Source organism: Phoenix dactylifera, chromosome 5, assembly GCF_051530095.1.
Source record: "Phoenix dactylifera cultivar Ajwa chromosome 5, Ajwa_hap1_PhDact_Kaust_v1.1, whole genome shotgun sequence".
NCBI classification, from domain to species: domain Eukaryota; kingdom Viridiplantae; phylum Streptophyta; class Magnoliopsida; order Arecales; family Arecaceae; genus Phoenix; species Phoenix dactylifera.
Genome location: NC_143194.1, coordinates 2,894,687 through 2,905,240, shown reverse-complemented (window position 1 = coordinate 2,905,240; position 10,554 = coordinate 2,894,687).

Below are 10,554 nucleotides of genomic sequence, written 5' to 3'. Positions count from 1 at the left end.
GAGCAAAGAGGCCCCAAATTCTATGATCAGATGGTGGTTAAAAAAATAAATTTAGATTTGCCTGAAAGTTGGAAGCTTTCTGAGATGGGACCGGGGTGTAGCTTTCTGAAATGCACCCTATTTTATTTAATTATATCACCTACGTACGCACGCTCTTTCTTATGATCAAAGAAAATCAACTCTCTTACTCCAGCATCACAGTCCCGCAAGAGCAACCCGGAACCGCACGCTCACCGCACACAACAGAGCACAAGCGCCAAAACATGGAACGCCGAAATTAAAGAACAAGCACAAGTTAAACTGTACATTTATACATGACCAGGGAGGGCACTATTGACAAAGAGGTCCACGAAGCCCATTTCTCGACCAGCTCGAACGAAATTAAAGAACAAGCACAAGTCAAACTACACATTTATACATGCCCAGGGAGGGCACTATTGACAAAGAGGTCCATGAGTTCCATTTCTGGACCAGCTCGAAAGATTAGGCGGCCAGAAAACGGAGACGATGGCTGAGGAGCAGGGCTGTCAGCGACAGCGTGACACAGACCAAAACTTTGGCTGTGTTGGTGGAGACTAGGGGCGACGGTCCCCTTGTAGTAGCGCCAACCATCCAAAGGCATACCAGGAGGAGGCTGAGAGTGAAGAGGACAAAATCGATCGGAGCAAGTGGTGCGGTTGCGAGCATGAAATCGCCAGCGGCAACGGACATGGCGAATTCGCCGACTATGATGAGGTTCCGATCACGGCCCCCGTGGGCTCGGGCCATGGTGATGTCCAGTTCTGCTCCAGGGTTGTGCTCCATGGGGCTCGAATCAAGAGAAAATGAGGGAGGAGGGGAGGCCGGCTTGAGGAAGGAAAGGGCCGGTGAGGATAGATGATGATGAGGCCGCGAGAGACTGAGGAACGCCTTTATAGATTGGGCATGAGGACATACTGAGGACATTGTTTTGTTTGTTTCTGGCTAAGCACTGAAAGTTTTTTTGGCTAAGCTGTGAAGACGTAGTTCCAGACGTGTTCGACCCAACATAGTCAGCATCATTCCAAATTTTTTTCCCACCCGTCCGTCTCTTTCGGGCTCGGGTTGTATCTTTCGACCTCATTTTTTTATCCGTTTCCTTTAAGTCGCTAACGGCAGCGACGGGTGTGTGGCTTGGGAGTTAGCCTGAAAGTATGAACATGGAAAAGGGCCAGGCCGATTGAAATCCTAGGTATATGGCCATCTCTGTTGTGCACTGTTGATCGCCTATGCATTAGCTCAAAAATTGAATTTATTGGTTACCATTTCAGTCACTATTTAAGCTAAATCTGTGAGTTCGAATCTCCTCCTTTCTAATTATTTATTTAATTGTCTCGGTTATTATCATTATTGTTTCACTTCTTACTCATTAAATAAATTTTAAGCTCGAACTTTTTAATCATTCAATATCTTGCCATAGGATTCGGACCGAGATCAAAGCGCGGCTTGAACGGTCCTGGAGTCGGCTGAAGTCAAGCTGAGCAAGCTGGTTGAAGTGTCGGATATTGTCTTCTCTGTTGGTGGTCTGCAAGAAGTCCGCTTGCCGAAAAGTTTCAGCAAGAACCCTCCGATTCCTAAGTTAGAATAGAGAGGCAACAATATAAAAAAAAGAAAATGTACCAGAGTTTTGTTCTCTATGAATAATATGGCATGCATACCTCAGGTCTTTCGGGCTGCCCCTTTATATAGGAGAGTCGGATTTGTCTAACGTGGCGTGCACTAATGGCCTAATAACAGCCGGTAGTACGGCTGCGGCGTAGGGATCTATTTATTATTTTTTTTATTTTTGAATCATCCTAGTTGTAATCTCCAGTATATTCTCAATTATAAATATACATAATGGCTATTCATGAGGTAAGTAGAAAAAGTTATCTGCAATATTTTCTTTACATATTTTTATTTTTCTACCGTGGCCAAGCCCTAGAGAGGGCCTACAAGCATGAGCCCTCCGGTGGCGATGAAGAGGGCGAAGATGCCCACAGTGATCAGCTTGGGGCCGCCAGTTTGGCCGGCCGCGGCTTGGCCCACGAGGAGCTGTTCGGCTGAGATTTTGATGACCATGGATTCGCCCGGAATCGAAAGAACGGGGGAGAGAAAACTATAGAATACTCTGCCCTCCTTCCAACCTGCGAGGGAGATCCAGTGACGCGGTTTCGTTTCCCAAACGAAATAGGTAACGAAAGTATGATGCCATCCACGTAAGCCATACGAGAACGACGCCGTTTCTGGGCCCTGCGATGCATATGAAAGTATATCCAACGGCCACCCGTTAATTGAATCTCCCATGATAAAGTCATATAGTGTCATGTAGGGGAGTGCGGATTCTATTTTTTTTTGGCTCAGCTCGTCCAAGATACCGACAAAGAGTGGACGCACATCGACGACTTCAAGGCTGTGAGCTTCACGCACGGCATGCTAGGGCTGTTAACGAGCCGAGCCGAGCCCAAGCCTCCGCGGGCTCGGCTCGGCTCGTTCCAGAAAATTCCAAGCTCGGGCTCAGGCTCGGTACCGAGCCCTGTATTGACCTCGGGCTCGGGCTCAGACTCGGGCTCGTAAGGCTCGTTTGCTCGAGCCCGCGCCCGCCCCATCCCCATCCCCATCGTTCGTCGGAGTCTCGGAGGAGAGAATAACGAAGGAAAGAAAGAAAGAAAGAAAGAAAGAAAGAAAGAAAAGAAGAAGAAGAGAAGAAAGAAGGGGGCGGCCGCGAGCACCACCGGCACGGCCGTCGGCCACAAGCTGTTGGAGGACGTCTCTCGACCCCGAGCCGCCACACCAAGTCTTGCACCTTGGCTCCTTGCGGATGCCTTAGAATCGTAGGAACGCGGGCCGAACGGGTAACGCCGGTTGTGATGCACTCCTTAGGACGGTCGCGGATACAAGTCAAGGGGCGGGCCTACTGGCTGCAGCTTGGCCCGACCCTTAGCTTGTTGGGAATGGTGGACACGCTCCTTTGGATGGCCGTGGGAATCAAGACAAGGGGCGGGTCTACTGGTTGCAGCTTGGCCCGACCCTTGGCTTGAAGAGAAACAATCACTCACAAGAAGATATGTAGAGGAAAGCTTAAAGATTGATTATATTCCCATAATGAAGCTACAAGCAAAATATCTAGAGAAAACTATGATTGGTCTCCCCTAGCCCAAGTCCAAGAGCAAGCTCAAGGACCGAATACAATAGGGCAAAGCCCTCCCAAGCCCTTAGGCCGAATACAAGTGAAAACACTCACAAGACAATGGTTCAAAAGACTGTTCAAAAGATCCCATTCCCTCCCATTTATAATGCTCTCCAAGTGGCCCAAGAGTGGCCAAGGCATACGGGTCTTCATGGCACATGTAGGGCCAAAGGCTTGGCCAAGGCATGGCCAAGCCTTGGGCATAGGCTGCTGGCCCGGCTGGGGCCTTTGCAGGGGGCTGACAGGCCATTGGCAGGGCCTGGGCGCGGCTGGGCGCAGGGGCTAGTCAGCTGGGGCCTGGCCAGGGCGCGGGGCGCTGCTGGCAGGGCGCCTGGGCGCTGGCAGGGGCGCTGGGCGCGGCAGGCAGGGCGCCTGGGCGCTGGGGCGCGGCAGGGGCGCTGCAGCAGGGGCGCGGCAGGCGGCGTGGCAGGGCGTGGCAGGGCGCGGCAGGAGCGCTGGCAGGCTGTCTGGGCGCTGGCAGGGCGCGGCACGGGCGCCGAGGCGCGGCAGGGCACGGGCGGCGGGCGCAGGCGGCGCGCGCAGACGGCGCGCGCAGGCGCCTGTCGGGCGCGGGGCGCGCGCTATCGGGCGCGCCTGGGCAAGCGCGGGCGGGCGCGTGCGGCGAGGTTCGGGCGGCCGAACCTCGCCCGGGAGCGGGCGCGCGCAGTGCGGCGGCTGGCGAGGTTCGGGCGGGCGCGGCCAGCGCGCGCTGGCGCGCATGGCCGCGGCTTGGGCGCGCACGAGCGCGTGTGGCGGGCGTGCACGGGCGCGGCTTGTGTCGCGCATGGGTGTGCCGTGCCTTGGGCATGCTTGGCCGACTCTTGGCTGACCTTGGACATGCTTGGCCGAGCATTGGGAGCCTTGGCTTGGTCAAGGCTTGGCCAAGTATGTTGAGGCTTGGCCAAGTACGAAGAGGCTTGGCCAAGGCTCGACCACCCCTCCAAGCGAGGTAGTTGGCCCGGATCTTGAGTTGGGCCGTTGCACGACCCTCCTTTGGCATCATCCGGGCGCGGGCTCCTCCATGGTTGTGGGATCCGACGGTGGTGCATAAGGGGGGTCCGCAACACAAGCACGGCCGCGGGCGCACGGCCGCGGGGGAGGGAGTACGGCGTCGTCATCGGGGGCGGAGAAGGAAGAGCTGGAGTCTGGAGAGGAGAAGAGAGAGCTGGATCGGGTGTACCGTATACGGCGTCGTCATCGGGGGTGGAGAAGGGAGAGGAGGAGGTGGTGGAGCTTCTCGGAGAGCTCGGGTGTATGGCATCGTCATCGTCGTCGTCCTCGTCATAGCCGTCATCGAGGAGAGGGGGGCATTGGCTTCGGGCTTGGGGGCGAGCCGGCGAGCGGCGAGGAGAACGAAGAAGAAAGGAGGGGTTGGAACTTGGAGGCAGGGAAGGTTCTGGGTGGAGCCGGGATTCGGGGGGGAGCGCCACCGTCGGGGAAGGGGATCGGGATTCGGGGGAGGACTGGGAGAGACGGAGAGTGGGAGTGGGAGACTAGGGCAACAGGCAACCAATGAGCCAAACAGCTCATTTGGCTCGTTTGAGCATTTGAGCGTGGACCCAAGTCAATCGCGATTCGGATTTCGGGAGGGGGCTGGGCCTGGGCGCTAGCCGACTGGGAGACTTTATACTATGGCTCGTTTGGGCTCGTGAGCTGCTCGGGCTCGAGCTCGAGTATAAACGGGCCTCATGTTGGGCTCGGGCTCGGGCTCGTTTCACTAACGAGCCGAGCCTGAGCAACCCAACGGCCACCCGTTAATTGAATCTCCCATGATAAAGTCATATAGTGTCATGCAGGGGAGTGCGGATTCTATTTTTTTTGGCTCGGCTCATCCAAGATACCGACAAAAAGTGGACGCACATCGACGACTTCAAGGCCGTGCGCTTCACGCACGGCACTCCCCACTACTGCAGCAGTGGCCCCAGGGCATGTGGCTGCATGTGCAAGGCCATGGACAAACCGCGCCTGGCAGTAAGATGGCACGTGCATCGCCCGAAGCCACAAACATAAGAAAAAATATTCTCCCGCAAGCCCACCAAGTGAGCTAAATGATACATTTAATTATAGATTTTTTTTTTTGCATAGATACCTTTCTAAATATCAAATTTTGTATGAATACCCTTTCAAAATTGATATTTGCATGTATATTCTCGTAAAACTCTGTTATTATACAAATGCTCATAATATAACGGTTGTTCTAACAGTATTAAAAAAATCATATTTATATTAATTAAAAATAAAATAAAATTTTAAAATTATGCTATTGCCCCCGTCTTCTTCTTCTGCTATCAGAATCGCGATCTATTTACATGTCTATCCATTAAAGATATTTTAATTATTTTAATTTGCATGTCGTTATATAGCATGGGTACATATGCAAAAATAAAAATGAAAAAAAGGGTAGAATGGCAAAACAATTGTTTTACGAGAGGATATATGCAAATATTAATTTTGGAAGAATATTCATGTAAAATTTAGTATTTAGGAGAATATTCATCCAAAAAATTTTTTAATTATATCTCCATCAATGGTAATCCTAAGCAGTAGTGGTCGTCCTATAGTTACGTACGCAAACAATCCCAAAGAAATGGAGTCAACCTGTCTAGAGGATGATTTGTAATAATGGCTGTTATAATATTCTGATGCCTGCTATATCAAGGGAAATAATGGGTTTTAATGCAATGACCATTACGCCACCGTTAGTCCGTTATATCTCCACTATGATATGAGTAATGGCTATTATTGAGCATTTGTCTGGTCACTAAGCAAAATAATTTTTAAATTCAACATTTATTCTAACCATCATTATTTAAAATCTAGAATATGTTTTCGTAAATATTGTTAGGCAAATAATCGTTGTTGTAATGTTATAGAAGTTCAAATGATGTAAAACAAATACATTATAATGGTTAAAGGTGCTACTGGAACCTTAGTCTTAAAATTCTATAAATTAGTGCCCCGATTAGCACATGATCATTCACCCCTAAGCGTAAGCACTTCAGTGCTACGTAATTCTTTCAAATCATTTTGAGGTTTCTATATTATTCTAGTATGTTTCTATTGATTTTCTATGTGATTTGCACCTATGGAATGTGACAAGCCATTTCTTGCTTGCGAGTTGCTTAGGTTGAAAGATTGTCAAATTTGTTCTATTTCCAGATCTAATTATCAAATGATGGGATGCTGTAAGATCTGGATACGAACCTCATTCCTAGTATGGATGAAGGAATGGCAGACCGGCAGCCCATTGAGGTATAGAGATGGCTTGATTTCTTTGGTTGATACAGCAATATGTCCAAAATTTTTACGAACTTGACATTGTGACCAGTTTGAGGAACTTAGGGTAGGATGAAGAGAAATTATCTCTATCATGCCTTCCCCTTGTCCTTGATTTGAATTGGTATGAGATGTGGTGTTGGAGGTAGGACTAGAAGGATGTTGGCCAAGATGACAATGATACTGTCAAATAAATTTTTAATAGCAATATTAGCATTGGGCTGAATTCTATCAAGAGAACGATTTTGTTGTGATTGATAGCCATGGCTTAATAAAAAAGCTATTGTTGCAATCAAGGTGAGTAGGAATGAAGTTTGTGGTGAAAGAAGTAGAGCTTGGGGTGGTCCAAAGTAGAAGTGGAGGATGATGCCATTAATAAAAAAAAAAATAGAGAGAGCCATTGGTCAGAAGGTTCCAATCAATAAAATAACTAAAGATTTAGGAAAATATCGCTTGAATTGCGAGGAGGATGAGGGGGCCTTCTTTTCTCTTTTATAATGCCTCGCGATGGCGTTTGCCGGAAGGGAACCTGCTGACGCCTGGGAGCACGGCGAATTCCTCCCGATCTGGGTCCGGCCTACAGGAGTCGAGTTTCCCAGCTGCTGGCGCCTGGGATCATGTTGTCTTTTTGCCGTTGGCTTTCCTGGAACGCCCTTCGGAGGGTTTCTTGTTTTTATAAAATAAAAACTGATTACGGCAATGATGATGATGATGTTGACAATGGCTTTGGGACTGACATTATTTTGAAGCAAGCACTGAGAAATCACCGAGTACTTCCATGAGTGGTGTCATTCCTTGTCATTTTGGAGAAATAGGGAGGAATTCAATTTCTGTGGATAGAAAAACAAGGATTGGCTTCTCGTAATTAAAAAAAAAAAAAAAATAAAAGAGATTAAGGCCCCATTCAGAAAGCTGTTGTTGGCAGTAGAGTTTTTGAAAGTAGAATTTTCTGAAGTAGAGTTTTATGAAGTAAAGCTTTTATAAAAAGTCGTTTGCCATTTAGTAATGCCACTTTAACATGTGTTTGGTAAACAAACTAATAATGTATTTTTGGTATGACAAAATGATTATAAAAAATATTGTATAGTATTATACAATAAAGCATAATAAAATATAATATATATTAATATATATTAGATAAAATGGAGCTTCTTCTAAAAAACTAAAACAGCTTTTCGAAATTTTTATCAAATACTTTTATTTGATCTAAAAGTGTTTTTAGAGGGCTGGAAAGTACTTTTTGGCCCTCCAAAAGCTCCCCAAACGGGGCCCAAAAGAGATTTTGATTTTTTTGATTAAAAGGTGCCCTTCTACGTTTGAAATCGAGAAGGGCTTGAGTTCGACATAGCTGATCATTTTGATGATGTGACAAAGCACAAGGATCCTTCAACCATTTATCGAGATATATGTCGAGTTCATGAGGTTGAGCCCACGGATCATTCCCCATTGATGTTGAGCTCATAATGGTGAGCTAATAATCCATACTTTCATGCATCTTGAGCACGATTAACGGGCCTGTGTGATATCAGACTATCAGGTGATCTGATGTTCAGCTGCAATTGGTTTAGCATTATCTTCATACCTGGTCTGGCTAATGTTGCTTAGGCTTTAAGTGCTTTTCTATTGCCTTGTGGTGATTAACTTGAAACATAACCAATGAAGGCCATGATGTATGTCTCGAAATTGGGACCCTATGTAATTCCTTTTCTAACTAGGAGTGTGACTCTCCCTCCCCTCCCTCCTCCTCCGGTGCTTAATCCATAACCCTTTCTGCAGCCTTCGAAGCTAGCTGTTACAGCCAAGATGATGAAGAGAAAGCATACCTAAGCGGTATTGGTCCTTTCATTCCCAGGAGGCACTTGAAGAATCAAATGAAGCAAGAGCCTTGGAGCATTTTTAGGCACCATATTCTTCTTTTCCAACCTGCCACGCTTGGAAAAAGCTTTCCTTAGCTTTTCCCCTCTTACAAGGAAAAAAAAGGTGCATAAATTTGAAGCTTTATACTCATGCTGTCGATAGATCTTGTTGTCAAAATATTGGGCACAAATCCCAAATTTTGCCAAGCCCATATGTATCCCCACAACATAGGATGGCTCTGATAGATCACATCTAAGCCATGGCCAACTCTTTAAGAGCCATGAGGTCCACAATATGCCCAAACTTCAGGTCAACGTGCAGGCCTGAGTATTTGACCCAACAATTCAGATCAAAACAGCATCAGAGGATTAAGTGGGTGGACCTCTGAGTTAGTCTTGGATACTTATATAAGATCAAAGAATCCGAATAGTATCAGAGCGGATTCCTTAGGACTGACCACAGGCCAATCGTGGTACTTGTGATTAGATTTGAATATATTTGAACTCTTAGCCTGATAAAAACGTCAGAGCTTAAATGGAAAGAGTATGTGAAGACTCTTATGGGCGTGTGTTTAGTCCCTATATCGGTTATTTGTTAGGTAGATCTTAGGTAATTATATAGAATCAAGAAACCTAAATAATATCTTCCAGCTAGTCTTTTTGGATGAGGTCCTGAGTTATTACATAAGATATGTGAGCTGGTTTTAGTTTGAGAAAGATGCAACTTTTTCTTTTCCATTCCAAGGAGTCTCTAGAGGAATCAAGTGAGATAGTTTTGGAGCATTTTTATGCTTGCCACCTTTGGAAAAAAGCTTTCCCTTATCTTTTACCCTCTCATGGGAAAAAGGTGCATAAATTTGAAGCTTTATACTTTTGTGAATATGACTCAACCCTCTGCCTAAATTACAGCCTCTCACTTTGTTTCGTTCTTCTTCTATGCCATTGCTTGAACTAAGACATCTGATTGGCCTGGCTTTCCAAAATGCCAATGGGGAGGGACACTATGGGATCTAATCAAACAAGAGGATCTATCAGTGTATACAAGGGAAGAAGCCCGTGGGCCCGGGCTGGCACCTTTAGTTTTCTTATCTAATCCAAAAAACCACACACACACTGAATTTGGAGTCCTTAATTAGTGTGTTTTTGGTGCTGCTTGTGCATTTAAAGAAAGAGAGAGAAGGAGAAGCTAGAAGAAGAGTTTTCTAGCTTCTCCTTTAGGTGATTTTTTGTATTATTTTCTTCCTGTAGAAACACTTTTTACATGATATTATCAAACACCTTTTTTTTTAGGAAATACTTTTGACCTTAGAAGTTACACTATGCGCTAGTGTATCATATTTTTTCTTCGGGAAGGTTGTTAATTAGATATTTTCAGTCAAAATAGTTCTTTAATTATTTTATGGATATTTTCACAGGAAGCAAGACTAGAGTTGGTTATTATTGGAATATGTGGAGGCAAACTTTAAGCTTAATTAACACAATATGTTGACATAATCAAGGTTGTATATTAGACGGTGAGAACTGAAGTGGCAATGACAAGTTCGTTTCTCCATGCCAGCAACCATGTCTACATGGATGTTTCCTCAGCATAGGCAATTTAAAACAGTGTTATTTCAGTTCAATGTGATAGGAAGCAGGAACACCAAAGAAGTTCTGAATGAAAATCTACACCAAAGAAGTTCTGAATGAAAATCTACTATGGTTGCCGAAGTTACTATCTTTAAAATTTAATTACCGGCCATTCAACTTCATAGATCTCCATTCATCATGCACCTCATACTTCCCTTTCAGAGCTTGTTATGACACCTAAACTAACTTTACGATGAGCTTTAACTACCACGATCTTTCAAACTTGTTATAAAGGCATTGCGGTCTTGCTATGAACTTTTGCAACTGATGTTCCTTCACCATTGCTGCCGTCGTTGGTTTGCTTGGTTTAATTGATGGTGCCTCCAGCTAACAGTGATTTTTTTCTCCTACATCAATCATGCCGACACCTTGAATACAATCTAAATTGGGACAAGAATGCATCTCAATGCACCAATCAATATTTGTTTTTCAGCTCATCCTACAATTATGCAAGCTCTTTTCTTCTGTGAGAAAGTACAGTTCTGCAATTATAGTTCTTAACTACATAGTTACTGATTCTTTCTAGTTTAATTATCACCACGAGATGATCCTTTGTCGAGACTTAATCGACTGATAATGCATTCAATTATCACCACTACACTTCCT